This window comes from Papio anubis, chromosome 10, assembly GCF_008728515.1.
Source record: "Papio anubis isolate 15944 chromosome 10, Panubis1.0, whole genome shotgun sequence".
Taxonomy (NCBI): Eukaryota; Metazoa; Chordata; class Mammalia; order Primates; family Cercopithecidae; genus Papio; species Papio anubis.
In genome coordinates, this window is record NC_044985.1 from 32,933,235 (window position 1) to 32,946,208 (window position 12,974).

The 12,974-nt window shown below is 41.6% G+C and overlaps 1 protein-coding gene across 1 annotated transcript in view; it reads left to right on the forward strand.

Annotated features, from left to right (window-relative positions):
- Positions 1–2,740: 2,740 nt before the first annotated feature.
- Positions 2,741–12,974, forward strand: part of LYPD6B (LY6/PLAUR domain containing 6B) — a 181,577-nt gene continuing 171,343 nt past the window's right edge. The window contains exon 1 of the mRNA XM_031651224.1: positions 2,741–2,792. The gene's annotated coding sequence lies outside the window, so the exon portion shown is untranslated. The remainder of the gene's footprint in view (positions 2,793–12,974) is intronic.

Here is a 12,974-nt window from a genome sequence, read left to right on the forward strand (position 1 = left end):
TCAGCCTCCCGAGTAGCTGGGATTACAGGTGCCCATCACCATGCCTGGCTAGATATACATTATTAATGTACATGTTGAGTCCTAAGTAAAAACAGGAAAAATTAGGAAGGTAAATGTATCCTAAGACTCAGAAGTTTTTTGGATTGTTGTTTCTTTGGATAATTTATATTTCATTATACTATCAGAGAACTAGAGATAGAGCAGAAACTGAAGATTTTCTAGTTCAAATATCATTCTCCTAGAGACCAGTAGAGAATAGCAATAAATAGTTATTTGCAAGGATTAGTTAATTCATTCTAGAGTCTTACGAAGTCTATCAATGGTTTTGTCCCTATTTTCAGCATTTTAATGTTGATCAGATGTGGGCTGGCTCTCTTTGCACTGCTAGGCAGAGCTACTGTTCACTGAGCAGGTGCTTTGTGCTGGCGCTGTGCTCGAGCACTTTACATGGATTATTTCACTTCAGATACCCCTTTTAAGGAAAAAACTTCAAGCAGAGATCTTGTCTGATTTCATGGCTGCACATTTTCCAAGTAGGAGAAATATACAATTGAGGAACACGCCCAACGCTGCTCAGCAAGCCCAGGAGGTGGGGAGGGAGAGATCATGCGCAAGCAAGCACTGGGACAGAACCTGTACCCTCCTGATGATTCTCAGGCCTGTCTGGGTGGCATCACTTGGCAGACTGGCCCAGCCAAGATCACACGCACAGCAGGAGTTATCCTCAATCACAGGGGATCACATGCTCTACTGACTGAAACCAACACATAAAAAGGTCTAGGCCCATTTCACGTGAGACCCAGAGGGGCTCCTTTGCTCAGCCCTACCTGCTGTGCAAGTGGCTGTCCCAAAGCGCAGGCCCCACCACAGCCCCACCCTGGGACACCAGACTCCCTGCCACCATAGAGGGAGTGGCAACAGGTAGGGCACACCTAGGTAGGGCATCCCATTATAACCTTTTCTAGGTTGGCCTTGCCCAGTGTGACATAGCCAGCCAGGCAACACCAGATCTGAAATACCCATCTGTGCAGAACCCACTGAAGGGGTTGGGTGTCTAGACCTTAAGAGTGTTAGGCTTGTTGTCAGTGGAGGGGTGGAGCAGGCTTCTTGGCCCTGACCTCACCTTAATAGAGATCCTCCCATTTTGGCCTCGGAGGCTTAATACATAGTCACAGAAGTGTACTGAAATAGTCATAAGAAGGAATGTTCTCCATATAACTTTAACGTTGTACAGTGCTTTCTGAGTGAAACGAATTTTTTCACGGAATGGATTTTTTTAACGAGTCTTGAAATTAACATGTGAGTAGCAGCATGACACATTACCTCGTGTGTGTGTGTGTGTGTGTGTGAAGGCCATTTGTTAAATGGAACACCTAAAAATACCATTGTTTTTGTTTTTGCAGTTGTCAAGGGCCTCAATAAATGCAAGCTGGCTCAGGTGATGCTTGACCTGAGAGGTCTGGAAAGACAGATTAGAAGTCTCAGCAGAGGACCAAACCCAGACCCCGCTTCTGCAGAAGTTCTGTACCCAGGTTTCCCCACTGCAGGCATAACCAGCAGCCCCTGAAAGGCCCCAGAGCAGCCCACTGTCTTTAGAAATGCAGGCCCAGGATCAGCTCTGCTACCAGCCGTGGGATCTTGAGTCAGTGGCCCATACTTTGAGCTGTGTTTCCACAGTGCAAGCCTGGCTGGAGAGTGTTATTTCAGAGTTCTCCTGTCTGTGGCATCTTCAGAAGTTAAAGATTTGCTTGACCACTATAAGGTGCCCTGGGAGTATAGACCTCCCACAACCCAGCTGCCTGGCTGGCAGTGGGTGGGCAGTAAGCAGTAGAGAGAGGACAGGTGGCCTGGAAGCTGACAGCTTGCCTCTGGATTCTCCCTAGTAAACTTGGAATGACGCTGGAGCAGCTCTGGACAGAGGGGACCAGCCTAAGGCTGGATGCAAAAGACTGGGCGCCACCTAGTCTGCTCATCAGGTATTAAGTGCCCTGAGTTTTCAAAGCTCCGGTAATTCAGTAGTGGACAAGTAAGGTTCCTGCCTCTCCTGGGGCTTCCCGTCCAGGGGTGGGGAGGACGTCACTATATGAAATTATCTTATTTATAGCTTAATGTCATTATTTAAAGGGGGGACATTAAATAATAATGTCATTATTTAAAGTTCCACCCTGACTTGTTCGTGGTTAGGCTTCCTCCAGGATGCCTTACTTGCTGACACCATCACAGAAGCCAAGATTAGGCCTTGCCACTTGAGGGGTGGGCAAGGTGGGGACGGGGTTGGATGGAATGGTCAAAAAAGGTCTTTCAGAGTTTTTCCAATCCTGAACTAACTCACCTGCACCCTTGGCCCAATCATTTTCACTCTCGAGGGTCTGCACTCTTCGTTTCTACATTCCAGGAAGAAAGGGGTTGGACCCTCCCTCTTTAAGCTGGGTGGGGTCCGAATCCCGTGCTTCTTTCACTTCCTGAGCGGGGCTGGCTGGGTGGAAACAGGCTCCTCGCCGGCTCCCAAGCGCTGGCGACTACCACACGGCCGCCCGTCCGGGCCTCCCTTCAACCTCGTGGCAGAGCCCTGCGGTTTCCCCGCGGAGCCGGGCCCCGGACTGCTCCCTCGCGGGCGGGGCTCACCTGTCCCGGCCGGGCCCCCTCCCGCGCCCCAGGTGGCTCAGGGCAGGGAGGAGCCGCGCCCCGCCCCGCGCGGCCGCAGCCAACGCCGGCCCCAGGCGGGCTCGCTGGGAGCCGGTACCGGGAGCCGGGCGAGGGCGCCGAGAGGCCCGGCGGGCGCGGGCGGCGAGGTGAGCGGGGCCAGCGCAGCAGGCGGGGGCGGTGGTGGGTTCCGGACGGCTCACCCCGAGCCGGAGCGAGTGCGGGGCCGCGCGACTGCGGCGGGAGATGCGCTGCGCCCCTGCCGGGCGCGCCGGGGCAGCCAGGAGCTCGCGGGGCCGCGGCGCAGTGGCGGCGTCGGGGTCTAGTCGCTGCCTCGGGGCTAGCAGCTGCCAGCATCTGGATGGGGCGGGAGCAGAGGGCCGGGGCAAGGCTGGAGCGGTGTGGGTCTGTAATCGTCCAGAGCCATGTGGGGCCAGAGACTTCGGCAGAGCCGAGAGGAGAGGAGAGACTGGGGGCCAAACTGCTGGAGAGAGCGCGGAGCTGGGGCTGGGGTTCAAGGCCGATCGTGGGGCCAAGAGCGAGCGAGCGAGCTCCAGTGTTTTCCTCTGCGCGCTTCACGCGGGGCCAGCGCGGGTGCCGCCGCTTCCCCTGCCCTGGCTCTTTACTTTCGTTGTTGAATAACCAACCTTACACATTGGTTAGTTACTTGGGGCTTCTCAAAAGCTGGGTCTGGAGGCTGCTCTGACTCCAGGGGGCTTGTGTTGTCAGGCTTCAGGTCTGTATGCCCTGCGGCGTTTGAGGGGAGCTGGTGGGTGGAGGGGTACTGTCCACCTCCCAAAGCCTGGGGATCAGGAGTGGGAAAGTGGGAAAAGTCTAGAATGCTATTTAAATTCCAGTAACTAGCTATATGACCTTGAGCAAGTTACTTAACTGCTCTGAGCCTCAGTTCCCTTAAAGTAAAATAGGTATTGTTAATATTATAATCATGACAACAGCCTTAGGTTATATGATGTTCATGGAGTACATAGCATACTGCTTGATTTTCCCCCTTTGTGTTGATGTGGTGGTGGTGTGTGTGGGGTGGGGGCATTCTTTCCTTCCCTGACTTGTTCATGGTTAGGCTTCCTCCAGGATGCCTTACTTGCTGACACCATCCCAGAGGTCAAGATTAGGGCTGCCAGTGCACAGGCCCTGCAGATGGAGGGGGTGTTGTCAGACTGCCCTCATCATTACCCGTCGTATTTGTCAGAATTGTTTTCTTTGGGTTGGGTTTTGGTCACTTGAAAATTGCCTTATTCTATGTAGAAATTGATGGGGTCACATAAATGAAAAGGTCGAGGATTTTAGCTTAAAGCTATAGCTAGTTCCAGAGGCTCATATAAGGTTCCAGGGCTAGTTCTCTCTTGTGTATCTCTTAGCTGTTTTTCTCTCTGTGTTGATTGGTTCTTAGTATGGACTATAAATAGGACTTTTACCTTCAGGCTTATCTGCTCCTTCAGAGAGAGAGACAGAGACAGAGAGTGAGACAGAGAATCCCATCTTCTCTATCCATATAGCAGCCTCTCTGTCTCTCTCTCTCTCTGTTTTTTTCTTTTGAGACGGAGTCTCACTTTGTCACCCAGGCTGGAGTGCAGTGGCATGATCTCGGCTCACTGCATGCAACCTCTACCTCCCAGGTCCAAGCGATTATCCTGCCTTAGCCTCCTAAGTAGCTGGAATTATAGGCGTGGGCCACCACGCTGGGCTAATTTTTGTATTTTTAGTAGAGATGGGGTTTCACCATGTTGGCCAGACTGGTCTCGAACTCCTGACCTCAAGTGATCTGCCCGTGTTGGCCTCCCAGAGTGCTGGGATTACAGGCATGAGCCACTGCACGGCCCCTTATAACAATCTTATTGACATACTGGACCAAAGCAGAGCCAAGCCATCTCAGCAGACAGGAAGAGGTTCCCACAACAGGAATGGGCACATGACCCACTGTGATTGATAGACTGGCCCACCTCAGCTGCAAGGGATGTCGGTAGGGGGCGCAATTCCCAATGAGAAGTCTGACAAAATAGGACATGCTCATTGTACTATCTCTGTCTTTGCTCACCAGCATCTAAAGGTAGTCTGCAGTAGAATGTAGACACCCTGGGGGCCATATTCCGTCAGTCAAGTCTTTATCTAATGCATGGAAGGCATCCTGTGTGTCCCTCCTTTCATTCATTTTTTATTCATTCATTCGACATTTAATAAATGCTCAATATATGCCAGGGCCTCTGCCAAGGGCGAAAATGCGTGCTTTTGAGAAGCTCACAGTCTAGTTGGAAAGACAGATATGTAGATAACATCATCGAGGACTCATCTGTCTGGGGACATAGTGAAGACTCCCCAAAGAAACTGTAGCTGAGCTTTGAATTGAAGATGAGAAGGACAGGTCTAGGAGAAAAAGTTGAGAGATTTTCTAGGCCATGTGGTAGGATTCTGGAGGGACACTTTTTGTTGTAACATTATTTAGGTTACTCTACTGTCTTGCTTAGAACATCTGAAGGTAGGTCGTTCAAAGTGGCCACAGCTCTTGGGTGGCTTCTAGAAAATTATCTTGGTTTTCCAGGGTGACTAGAGCTCCATCATGCCTTCACATGACAACATCCAAAGCAGAAACAAGAAGGTCAGGGATTGCTGCTTAGTCTTTCCGTAGATAACAAAGAACAAATTTTCCCCGAAGTACCCTGTGTCACTGGCCAAAGTGGTCTCATGCTTACCCTGAAACCAGTCATTGACAAAGGAGAAGAGGGGCCTATGATTGCTTTGCCCAAGCTATTTTCTGGAGCTGTAGGAGGGGCTCACCTACTCTGAGCATCCATGCCCCATGTCTGAACACAATCAGAATTCTGTTAGCAAGGAGGACAGTGAGACTGCCTGTTGGGCTGTTTATGTGGGCAACCAACTGTGTCTCTCAGAGGCGGGGACAGGTGATGCAAGGTCTGGCATAGATGGGTAATCAGAAGTCCAATACCATGGGAGACGCCTAGGGTGTGGCTGAGGGGGGGAAAGGAGCTGAGGTTGGAAAAGTAAGTAAAGACAGGACTACCCTGTATTAGATTCTGTGGATGTTACTAAGAAGCATAGTAAATCTTGGTCCTATTCCTCTACGAGCTTACACTTGAAACCTGGAAAAGCTTTTCTGAGTTTTCCATACTCCCAATAGTAATAGCAACAGTGGCTCACTTTATGGTGGTAACTCTCAAGGGGTGGATTGGGGTGGAGGAGTTTCAGAGGAGTTTCAAACTCTTTGTAGTTTGAAAAGCCTCACAGATGATTTTTCTGGGCTACCCACTGCCTACCTTCCCTGGTAACTCCCCATCCCTCTGTTGAGAACACTTACTTGCTCTAAATCATGTCTTTGTGTCAGTGTTGCTAACTGTCTTCAAACTAACAGGCTGGGACTTGGTGAAGATGCAATTACTGGTAGATCCTGGACTAGAAAACAATTCTCCTGATGCTAAGTCCAATGAGTGATAGCTTTGATAGTTGAATTTAGTAGGAAACCAGCCTCTACCATGAACTGCTTTGAAATCATTTATCCTGTTTTCATCTGAAACATGAAGTGGGTGCTGCACTTTGTTTCTGCTTTATACGGTAGTCATTGGTGGACATTGGTGCTGGACTTTTGGAATTAGATTGGGCAACCAGGGATGCCGCTTTTCATCCTCAGTATCTAGTTAGCAAAGAAATTGGCAAAAAGACATGGTCAGTAATCCTGGAAGAAAGCAGAAGTGGAGGGCAGCATATTTTCCTATTTTCAGCAACAATACTGCCATGGGCTGGCCAGGATCACTGGAAGAATGTGAGGGAATGAGGTAGAGAGAAATGCCTTGGGCAGTCATTCATTTCACAAATATTTATTGAGCATCTACTGTGTGCCAGACACTGTTCTAGGTGCTGGGGATTGGAGCTTACAGTCTACTGGAAGGAGACATTTATTTATGTTTTGTCTAATAAGTCAGGCAGTGAGTAGTACTGTAATAAAAAATAAAATAGATCCAGACAAGAGTGCAGTCATTGGAAACAAACTGGATATAGTGCTGGAAATCATGGCTTATTCTCTCTTGTTTCCAGCAGAGCAGTATGGTCTAAGCAGGTAGGGTTTTGGGCAAAAAGGACAGGTGTTCACTTGGAAAAAGAGAGTTACATATTAAATAACTCAATTTTATAGGATTTCTTTCATGCAGAATTTCTTTGGTTGGTTGTTACACCTCACAATGTTCCTAAATATGATTTATAATGACTTTCAAAAACATGGTACCAGGTCATGAGAAATAAATGAAGAAATATGAGCAAAGGGAAAATAAGGGTCATTTCTTTCATCATTATGTTCCAGAATTGTTTAGTTTTGGTAGCAGGGAAAGGAGAAAATATGGTGATTACAAATGTGGTGATTCATGCTAAGGGTTCGTTATTTATTTATTTATTTATTTATTTATTTTGAGACAGAGTCTCACTCTGTCACCCAGGCTGGAGTGCAGTGGCACGATCTTGGCTCACTGCGAGCTCCACCTCCCGGGTTCACGCCATTCTGCCTCAGCCTCCAAAGTAGGTGGGATTACAGGCGCCCGCCACCACGCCCAGCTAATTTTTTGTATTTTTGGTAGAGACGGGGTTTCACCGTATTAACCAGGATATTCTCGATGTCCTGATCTCATGATCTGCCCGCCTAGGCCTCCTCCAGGGGATTTTGAATTTATCTCCTGAATTCAAAGAAAACTAACTTTTTTTTGGGTCAGTATAAAGTACACCAAAAGTTAACAGATCAAAAATCCAATTCCAAAGTTAAATAATGTGCTACAGATACAAATTGATGAGAGGTTGTGTTTGGACCCATTACTGCCTGGAAAAAACAGAAATGCAAATACAATTTTAAAGTGTTGAAGTGTTATGTAGAGGTAATTTTAACTACCTGTTTTTATTGAGTTTTCTTGTTGTTCAGTATAATAATCTGGGTATAAGTCTTGTGTCACAAATGTAGTTTGTAGATTACTTCTCCCAACAACTGCCTTGTCATTTTTATTCCCTTAACAGTGTCTTCTGGGTTAATTTTGATAAACCAATTTATCAATTTTTTAATGTATCCAACTTTTGTTGTTGAATTGAGGAATTCTCTAACCAGAAAGTCTTGAACATTTCTATTTTCTTCTAGAAGTTTCATGTTTTATGTTTCAGTTTTATGTTTAACACTTAGGTCTATGATCCATTTTGCTTTAATTTTTGTATAAGGGATAAAGTATGAGTCAAAAGTCTTTTCTTTTTGGTATGTGGAAGTCCAAATGTTCCAGCACCATTTGTTGAAATGACTGTCTTTTCTTCCCTTGAATTGTCTTAGAACTTTTGTCACTAATCAATTAGCTAAAATGTAAGGGTTTTATTACTAGACTCTGAATTCAGTTCCATTGATCTGTGTGCTTACTTCATGCCAACACTATAGTATCTTGATTACTGTGGCTTTAAAATACATTTTGGAAGCACATAATGTAAGCCCTCCAACTTTATTCCTTTCCAAAATTGCTATGACTCTTTTAGTTCTTTTGCCTTTCCATATGAATTCTAGAATTAATTTGTCAATATTTGCAAAAAATTCTGGATTTTGAATGGAATTGCATTGAATCTACTCATTAATTTAGGAAGAATTGACATCTTTACATTATTGAGTCCTCTAGTTCATGAGCAGGATATAACCATCCATTTATTTAAGTCTTTGATTTCTTCCATCAGCACTCTGTAGTTTTCAGGATATAGATCTTGCACATATTTTGTTAGATTTATACTTAAGTATCTCATTTTGGGGATTGCTGTTGTTGCTGGTGTATCGAAATACAATTGATTTTTGTATGTTGGTATTGTATTCTGTGACCTTGCTAAAGTTACTCATCTGTTCTTAGATTCTTTGGAATTTTCTACATAGACAATCGTATTATCTGTGAATAGAGACAGTTTTATTTTTTCCTTTCTAACCTAAATGACTTGTCTTTCTTTCCTCCCTCTCTCCTTCCCTTCCTCCAACTTATTACACTGGCTAAGAATTGCAGTACAATGTTGCATGGCAGTGATAAGAGAGAACATCCTTGCTTTGTTTCTTATGGAGCAGTCAGCAATAAATCTTTCACTGTTAAGTATGATGTTAGTTGAGTTTCTTGTAGATACAATATGATGTTAAGGAATTTCCCTTGTATTTCTAGTTTATTGACTGTTTTTTTTTAAAATTATACTTTAAGTTCTAGGGTACATGTGCACAACGTGCAGGTTTGTTACATATTTATACATGTGCCATGTTGGTGTGCTGCACCCATTAACTCATCATTTACATTAGGTCTATCTCCTATTGCTATCCCTCCCCCCCTCCCCTAGTGACAGTGTTTTTTTAAATTATGAGTGGATTTTGAATTTTATTGAATTCTTTTTTTACCATCAACTGACAGAATCATATGACTTTTCTTAATATTTAATATGGTGAATTGCACTGATTGATTTTCAAATGTTGAACCAGTCATACATTCTCTGGATAAATTCCACTTGATTGTAATGTATTTTTGGAGGGGATTATGTAGGATTGGTATTATTTATTCCTTCAGTGTTGTGTAGAATTCTCTAGTGAAACCATTTGGTCCTAGAGTTTTCTTTGTTGGAAGGTTTTTAGCACAAATTTAATTTTATAAATAGATATAGGACTATTCAGGTTATCTATTTCTTCTTGATAAGTTTTGTTAGTTTGTATCTTTCAAAGATTCAGTCCACTTCACCTAAGTTGTCAAATTCATTGATATAGAATTTTTTGTGGTGTTCTTTTACTAGCCATTTATGTCTGAATGGTCAGTAATAATACTCCCTCTTTTATTCTAGACATTATTAATTTATGTCTTCAGTCTTTTTCTTGCTTAGTCTGTCTAGAGGCTTATCAATTTTGTTGATCTCTTGAAAGACCCAGATTTTGGTTTAATTTTGTTTATTATTTTTCTGTTTTCAATTTCATTGATTTCTGCTCTTATTTTATTATTGCTTTCCTTCTCTTTTCTTGGGTTTAATGTACTCTTCTATTTTTTAAGGGATAAGCTTATATTACTGATTTTTGTTTTAATAGAAGTATTTAATGCTATACATTTCCCTCTAATGCTTTAGCTGCATAATACAATTTTGAAATGTATATTTTAATTTTCATTTAGTTTACATATTTTAAACTAAATAAATAAACTAAATAAATGAAATGAAACTAAATAAATAAAATAAATTTTAAACTAATTATTTTAAATAGTTTAACTATTTTAACATTTCTTTTTAGACTACTTATTGACCCATATGTTATTTTAAAGTATATAATTTAATTTTAAGAGATTTGGGGGTTTTCTAGAAGTTTTTCTGTTAGTTTAAGTCTTTTATTATCCTAGAATATGACTTGCATGATTTCTGTTCTTTTAAATTTGTTCATGTTTGTTTTATGGCCCAGAATATGGTTTATCTTGGTGAGTTTCAATGCACACTTGAAAATATGTGTATTCTGCTATTGATGGGTGGGAAGTTGCAGAAATATCAATTAGGTCAAGTTGCTTGATAGAGTTGTTCAGGTCTTCTGTGCTCTTATTAATTTTCTACTTGTTTTCTCTATAACCAAGATAGGAATGTTAGTGTTTCCAGTTACAATTGTGGATGTTTCTATTTTTCTTTTTAGTCATATCACTTCTTACTTCATGTATTTTGACTCTTTGTTATTAAGTGCATGCACATTCAGGGTTGTGATGTCCTCTTGGAGAACATCTTGATCCCTTTCTTATTATGTAATATCCCACTGTATTTCTGTTAATATTCCTTGTTCTGGAGACTACTTTGGGTGTTAATAATATAGATACTCCAGCTTTTTTTGATTAATGTTTGCATTGTGTATCTTTTTCTGTTCTTTTACTTTTAACTTATATTTAGGTTATAAAATAACCTGTATACTTAAGGTGGCTTTCTTGTGGCAACATATACTTGAGTCTTACTTTTTCAACTAATCTGACAATATCTTTCCATTAACTGGTATGTTAGACCATTCACACTTAACTGTGCTATTGATATGGCTTAATTATAATTGACCATCTTGCTAGTTGTTTTCTATTTGTTCTATCTATTCTTTTTTTTCTTGTTTCTTGAGTTTTTTGTTGTTGTTGTTGTTTGTTTTTTGTTTGTTTGTTTGTTTGTTTTGAGACAGGGTCCCACTCTGTCACCCAGGCCAGAGTGCAGTGGCGCAATCTTGGCTTACTGTAGCCTCAACTTCCTGGTCTTGAGCATTTTTTAATATTTTCCTTATCTCCACTATGAACTTCTTATCTATGCCTCTTTAAATTTTTTTAGTGATTGCTCTAGAGTTAATAATATGTATCTTTAATTAATCAGAGTCTACTTTCAAGTAATATTATACTGTTTCATTTGTAGTCTTATAGCAGTATATTCACAGTTCTCTTTTATTTTTTGTGCTATTGTTATTATCATTTTTTATATCAGCTATAAATAATAGATTTTTTGCTTTAGACCAAGGGTCAACAAACTTTTTCTGTAAAAAAGCCAGAAAGTAAGTATTTTAGGATTTGAGGCCATAGATGGTCTCTGTTGCATAAACTTTTATTCTTAAACAATTCTTTAAAAATGTCTTTCAAAAAACATTCTTAGCCCATTGGTTATGCTAAAATAGACCAAGGGCTAGGTTTGGCTTGTAGGTTATAGTTTGTTTACTCCTGCTTTAGATATTCAATTATCTTTCATAGCAATTAAAATTAAGAGAAAAAAGAATTTTGATTTTCATTTATATCATTTCCATCATTCATTTCTTTGTGTAGATCTGAGTTTCGGTCTGGCAACATAGTCCTTGTGCCCGGATAACTTAATTTAACATTTATTGTAGTGTCGGTCTCCGGGCAATGAATTCTAAGTTTTTGTTTGTCTTTGATGTTTATTTTTCCTGCATTTTTGGGAGGTATTTCACTGGGTATAAAATTCTGGGTTGACAATTTTTATACTTGATCTTAGCTAAAAGGCTGAGAAGCAATGGGTTGACATTTTAAAAAAAATTTCAGGACTTTAAAAATGTTGCTTCATTCTCTTCTTGTACGCCTCTGACAAGAAGTCTTCTGTAATTCCTATCTTTCTTCCTTTTTATTGATGTTTCATTTTTCTTTTGCTGCTTTTAAGATTTTATTTTCGTCTTTGGTTTTCAGGTCTTTGAATATGATATGCCTAGAAGTGTGTGTGTGTGTGTGTGTGTGTGTGTGTACACATGTATGCATGCATGCACACTCTTGATATTTATCATACCTGATGTTCTTGAGCTCCTTGGATCTGTGATTTGGTATCTGTTATTAATTTTGGAAAATTCTCAGCAATTATTTTTTCAAATATTCTGCCTATTTTCTTTCTTTTCTCCTGAAATTTCAGTTACACCTAGGTTTGAATTTATGATACTGTCCCACAGCTCTTGGGCACTCCATTATTTTTTGCTTGTTTTATTCATGTTTTTTTCTCTTTTTATTTTAGTTTGGGTAATTTCTACTGATCTATTTTCAAGTTCAATGATTTTTTTCCTTTGCTGTATCAAGTCCACTGAAGAATGCCTGTTGAAAGCATTCTTTATTTGTTACTGTGTTTAGCCTTTCAAATATTCCATTTGATTCTTTCCTGCAGTTTTTCTCTCTGATACATTTTCCATTTAATCTTTCAGGTTGTCTACCCTTTCCACGAAGGACTTTTATAATTAATTTGTTTATTTAAAATTCTTTGTCTGATAGCTTCAGTATCTAGGTCTGGTTCTATTCATTGCAGTGTCTCTTCACAGTATGATCTTTTCTTGCTTTTCTCATGCCCTATAATTTTTTTTTGTTGATAACTAGACATCTTATATAGGACATTAGATATGGAGATAGGATTTATGCATGAGAATGGGCATGCCATTCTCTTTTTACTAGGCCTTTAGTGTGAAGATTGATCAATCTAGTCAGAAGATGAACTGGGTTTGAGGGTTCACGTTTCTCTGGTTATTCTCAGTGTACCCCCAGACTTCAAATTCCTCTAGTGATACCTTGTGTTTAGGATTGGAGCTGGCTTGCCAAAGGCCTTTGCCATTCCCATTTTTTGGTCTTCCTGTGGTATTGGGCCCCAGAGTGGTCTGTCTCCATGCTCTTTCAACTCTCTCAGTGGTAGTCCATTGTTATTTGTGACCTGATGCTTGTTAGTCAGTGTCCAGGTACATGCCTCAAGTGCTCATGTCTTGTCTCTTCCTGCAAATGCCTCTCTAGATTTTGGGCTAATTTGTTCTCCTTTGCCTGAGTTTTCTCATGGATTTGAGAAGATTATGATCTTGTGCTTTA